General features: G+C 31.6%; 1 pseudogene; it reads left to right on the top strand.

Moving 5' to 3' along the window:
* Nucleotides 1-3822: 3822 nt before the first annotated feature.
* Nucleotides 3823-4019, top strand: LOC134382753 (metallothionein-1A-like; annotated as a pseudogene).
* Nucleotides 4020-6460: the final 2441 nt, after the last annotated feature.

The raw sequence follows: 6460 nt of genomic DNA, 5'->3' as shown, positions 1-6460 counted from the left end.
TACAGCACAGTAGCTGCCACTGGGGCATCTATTTAGTTAAGCTTGCAGTAGACTATAGCTATTTGCCAGGATCCGTCTATTTTCTGATGGTGGCAGACTAGTGAATTAACCCAAGATATAAAAAGTACCACCAAACTTGCATATTTTACAGAAAGTTACAACATTTATCCTTTTATCTTATATTGAGAAAACTTTATGAAAATAGTTTATATATTTTGTTAGCTATTTTGAGATTCTCATAAAAAAAATGGAACACATAACAATATTATAGCTACATCTAGAAATATATTTCATTATTTAATACCCTATCTTTTCCTTGCTCTTTTCTTTTTCCTGATGTGGTGTACTTTTTAAAAATTTATTATTTTGAAATAATTATAGACTCACAGGAGATTGCAAAATAGCACAAAATACACATTCCTGTGAATCCTTCACTCAGCTTTCTCCAGTGGTTATAGCTTATTGTATAACTGTTACGGGGCTCACTGCCTGATGTGCACAGAAGTCAATGCCATGGCACCAGTTTTGGAGAAAAGAAAAGGCTTTATTTCACCCGGTTGACAAGTGGGAAGACAGGAGGCAAGGTACTCTCAAATCTTTCTACTATCCAAGGGTTGTGCATGCTTTAAGGGATATTACGTAAAACTAATTGGCTATCTCTAAATCAGGCCATAGGACAGGACAAAAGTGGATTGGATAGTTCTGAGTCAGATAATGAGGCAAAACTGATTGGCTGGCTTCAAATCAGGCTACATGGTAGAGTAAAGTTGATGAGTCAGGCCATCTATGGGGATGAAAATTCTGGATGCTGGATCTTCTTTGTTGAACGACCTCTCACTTCCTAAAAGACTCCAGTGGTTCTCTTTCTGAGTTACAGAGATGGGAGATTTGGGGTTCTTGTGGTACTCTAGTCATCTGGAGGGCAAGGTCCTTCTCTCTGCATATGCTCAGCTTACATCCTGTCAGACTACTTGTAAAACAACTTGAGATAGGCAAATAAACCGGTTTCAACTAGTTTTAGGTGGTTCTATATCTATAGCATTTCAAAATAGTACATTCATATAGACACAATACTTTCAACTATACAACATTCCTTATTTATGTTTCACCATTTGTATAAGAATTTGCTTCAGTTTGTGTACAGTTCTGTGCAGTTTTATCCCATATGCAGACATAATTGTGTAACACCACCACAATCAATACAAAGAAAATTCCACATGTTATACTTTATCGCTGCATACCATCTCCCATTCATATTCCCTGAACACTGGTACTCTGTTCTCCACCTATACAGTTTTGTCACTTGGAGAATATTATATAAATGAAATTATATGTATGTAACATTGTGGGATTGTAATTTTTCACTTAACATAATGACCTTGAGATTCATCTAGTTTGCATGTATCAGTAGTTCATTACTTTTTTCTGCTCAGTAGTACTTCATTGTGTACATGTGCTGGAGTTAGTTCATTTATTCACCCATTAAAAGACATTTGGGATATTTTCAGTTTTTTTGCTATTAAAAATAAAGCTGCTATAAACACTTGTGTACAGATATTTGTGTAAATAGGTCTTCCTTTCTCTCGGATAAATGCTCAGAAAATATCATTGCTGATTCATGTGATAATTAGATGTTTTATAGGAAATTGATATAAGATGATTTCCTACCAGTAAGGAATATAAGACATTAAGTTCTTCCACAACCCCACCAGCATTTTGCATTTAGTTTTTTATGGCATCCATAAAAAATCATCAAAAACTTAATAACTTAAAATAACACAGATTTATCATCTTACAGTTCTGTTGGTCAGAAATCTAGAGTTTCACTGGGTGATTCTCAAGGTGGCAGCACAACTGCATTCCTTTTCGGAGGCCCTAGGGGGAATCTGTTTCTTTGCCTTTTTTAGCTTCTAAGTGGTTGTCCTTATACCTTGGATTGTGTTCCTCTTCTTCCATCTTGAAAGACAGCAATATTTTACTTCTCTGATTCTTCTTCTTTCATGACATTTCCCTCTCTTCTAACCCAGCCATTAGTAATTCTTCACTTTTAGATACTCATATGATTAGATTGCACCCACCCAGATAATATAGGATGATCACCCAATCTCAAGGTCCATACTCTTAATCACATCTTCCAAGTCTATTAGATATATTTGGTTGATGTTTTTTAGTTGTTTGATCACCTTAGTTGATAAATTGTTGATGAATGTTAATAAAAGGGTATTAAAGTTTCCAGGAATAATTGTATTTGGTTGATTTCATCTTTCAGTTATATGTTTGTGCTTGCACTTCTAAGCTACATCTTTTTTGTTATTGATCTTGTTGTTATGCAATGGCCATTTTGGTTCCTTGTAATCTTTTGTTGTTATTGTTCTGTGATCTACTTTATGTGATATTAATTTTGACATTCCTGCTTTTTAAAATTAATGTTTGCACACTGTATCTTTTTTCATTTCTTTATTTCAACCTAGCCATATTGCTATATTCCGAGTGAGTTTCTTTTAGACAATTTAAAGTTGGGTCATTCTTTTTTTTTTTCCTATATGAACTCTGCCAATCTCAGTCTTATGAATGTTATATTTTGACTATTTACTTTTAAAGTAATTATTGATATGTTGGAGCTTATTATTTGTTTTTGATTTCCTCTGTATCTTGTTCCTCTTTTTTTCCGTTTTCTTGCCTTTCTGTGGCCTACTTGAACATATTTTAGAACTCTATTTTGATGTATCTGTAATGTTTTTGAGTGTATGTGTTTGCTTTTTTTTTTTGTCATTTCTCTATATATTAAAATATACATAAATAGCTTACCACAATCTATTAGTATTGGTATCTAACAACTTTGAGTAATTGTAAAATATTTTTCAGATATACAAAAGCTGAAAGAATTAATCACCAGAAATTCCCCACTACAGAAAGTGTTAACCAAAGTCCTCAAGGCAGAAGGAAAACAATACTACGTGGAATAGGTTTTTACAAAAAAGGGATGAGAAGTACTGAGAATGAAAATTATGGACAAAATATGTAAAATTGTCTTATAACTTAAAGCAGAATAGAAGATGATTTCAATGTAAACAAAAATGATAACAATTTACATTGTTTATAGCATGTATGAAATTAAAATGCATTGCAGCTTTATTATAAATGTCAAAAGGATAAATATGGAAATAAAATATTGTAAGTTTTTAAACTGTATATATGAAGTTTATATCAAATGGACTGTGACATATTAAGTATATACAGCATAAATGCTGAAGCAACAACTAAAATGAAAAACAATTATAACCAATTAGCCAAAAAAAGAACATAAAATAAAACTCTATGTTGTATTCAATTAATCTAAAAGAAGACAGCAAAAGAGAGAAAATGGAACAAAAACCAAATAATATAAATAGAAAAAAATAGCAAGATGATAGATTTAAACCTATGTCATTAAGAACATAAATATAAATGTTGCAAATGCCCAAATTAAAAATCAGAGATGGTCAGATTAGGTGGAAAAGTAAGACCTAATTGTATTCTCCCTAAAAAAAAAAATGTGCTTCATATATAAAGAAACAAATCAGTTCAAATAAATGGTTGGAAGGAAATATATCATGCTGTCATTAATTTTAAAAAAGCAGAAATATAAATATAAATATAAATATAAATTGGTGGTATAACATGACCAGATAGAATGTATTCAGGAGTGCAATGTTGGCTTAAAATTCAAAAAAACAAACAAGATAATTCTACATATTAAAAAACTAAAACAAGACCATGCCTTCACCTGCCCAGCTGCCTTTTTTCCTCTTGCTTGGATCTCCAGCCCTATCTGGGCTCCAAATGAGCCCCACCTGCTCCTTCTTCATTGGTGTCTCCTACACCTGTACTGGCTCCTGCGAATGCAAAGAGGGCAAATGAACCTCTGGCAAGAACAGCTGCTGCTCCTTCTGACCCATGGCTGACCCATGGTCTGTGCCAAGTGATCCCAGGGCTGTGTCAGCAAAGGGGCATCAGAAATGTGCAGCTGCTGCTCCTGATGTGGATAGAGTCTTGCTCTTAGATGTAAATAGAGTGATGTATATAAACCTGTATTTTTTTTCACACAATCTTGACCCATTTGCTGCATTCCTTTTTCTATAAAATAAGTGAATGGCAGTAAGTCATTGAAGAAACAAACAAACAAAAAAAAAAAACATGATTGTCTTAATAAATGCAGAAAATTATTTGACATATCCCAACATTCTTTCCTGCTAAAAAAAGAAAACCCTACGCAAAGTAGCAACAGAACAATACTCTGTAAATTTGTTGAAGAGCATAAAAGAAAAACCTGAAGCTAACATCATACATTGTTATATGGTGAATAACTAAACACTTTCCCTTTAAGATTATGGAAAGACAGGATAACCAGCCTCATTACATCTATCCAACACCTTATTGTAGCCAAATCAAGAATAAGAGATTAAAGGCATCCCAGTTAGAAAGAAGTAAAATGCTCTTTATTAAAAGATAGCATGTCTGTCTATGTAAAAGAAAACCAAATGGAATCTATATATAAAAAAAAAGCTAGTAGAAATAATAAGCATTTCTAGCATGTTTGCAGAATATAAGGTAAAGATTAAAAAAAAATTCTATTTACACACACTAAGAACAACCAGAAATTAAATATTTAAAAGAATAAATTAATAAAACAACAAAAGACTATATGTAGGCACAAGTCTGAGAAATAATGTGTAGTATCTGTACATTGAAAAGTATAAAATATTTCCAACAGAATATAAAAAACTTGATGAAATAGATATGCTGTGCTCATATGTTGTAAATCTAAAAATTAAGATGCCAGTTCTCTCCTAATTGATCTATAGATTCAATATAATTCCACTAAAAATTCCAAAAATTCTCTTTGTAAAAATAAATTTATTCTAAAATATCTGTGGAAATGCATATCAAATAAAATAGCCATAATAACTTTGTAAAAGAAGAAAAACAATACTGATTTGATTTAAAACCTAGTAATAAAGCTATGTTAATCTATACACTGTGATATTGACATAAAGATAAATAAGTGTATTAATGGAACAAGGAAGAATTAAAGAAATAGACTCATAAATTTAGAGAGATGATTTTTGATGAAAATAAAAGAATCAATATGCAGCTCTTACACAGATGAACACATTCATAACTTATTGGTAATATTATATATATGACATATTTTAATAAGAAAATTCAAATACTAATATATATATATATGTATATATATATATATGTCTTTGGAAATATGTAAAATTACATGGGTATAATTTTAAGTGAAAAACAAAGTGAAGGTAGTGAATAGCTATCATAGGTAGTTATTATATGCCTAAAATATCTCTTAAATAATGTCCAATATGACTGCTACCAGATGTCCAATGTGATAAACTATATGACTGTGGGACTAGGATAAAAGATAAATGTATTATTTTAAACACCTTAATTTTAAGAAATATTTAAAACTTATGGAAGAGAATATGTAACATATATGCCCTCAAAATTTATAGAATAAATCACATGTACCCACATTTAAAAAAAGAGCATAAAATGATCTTTAGAGTCTTTTACATAACCGTTTCAAATTACATTCCCCCTTTTCCCACTTAGATGTGGTTATTTACCTGGAATTTGTATTTATCACAACTTTGCTTTTCCTCATAGTTTTTTGTTTTTTAATCGAAACATAATTGATTATACATATTATACATAGGGAATAACATTGACTATCGGTATTCGTGTACAATACATGACCAAATCAGGATAGTTAGCATATTCATCATTACAAAATGTACTCATTCTTTGTGTCCATTAACAAATTCCTTCCTAACTTCTCCCTCTAGTAACCACAATTGCATTCTCTTGTTCTGAAAGTTCAAAGTATTACTGTATTTATTGTTTCTTTCTTTGTTTTTTTTATTTTTTAGCTCCCACTGATGGGTGAGAACATGTGATATTTCTCTTTCTGAGCCTGGTTTATTTCACTTAACATAATTTTCTCCAAGCTCATCCATGTTGCTGTGAATCACAGAATTTAATTCTTTTTTATGGCTGAATATTATTCCATGTGTATATATACCACATCTTCCTTACGTAGTTGTCCATCAATGGACATTTAAGTGGGTTCCATATATTTGATATTGTAAATAGAACTTCAATAAACATGGTAGTGCAGGTTTCCCTTCAAAATGGCGATTTCCATTCCTTTGTGTATATACCCAACCCTTGGATTGCTGGATCATATGGTGGATCTATACATAGTTGTTTGAGAAACCTCTATACTGTTTTCCATAGTGGCTGCACTGTTTACTGTTCCACCAACAGTGTAGAAGTTTCCCCTTTCTACGCATCCTCACCAGCATTTGTCATTCTCTGTCTTTTTGATAATACTCAGTCTAACTGGCTTGAGATGTTATCTCAATGTGGTTTTAATTTGCATTTCCCTGATGATTAG

Source organism: Cynocephalus volans, chromosome 7 (genome assembly GCF_027409185.1).
Source record: "Cynocephalus volans isolate mCynVol1 chromosome 7, mCynVol1.pri, whole genome shotgun sequence".
NCBI lineage: Eukaryota > Metazoa > Chordata > Mammalia > Dermoptera > Cynocephalidae > Cynocephalus > Cynocephalus volans.
The sequence above is the reverse complement of the archived record's forward strand: the minus strand, read 5'-3'. Positions and strand labels throughout refer to the sequence as shown.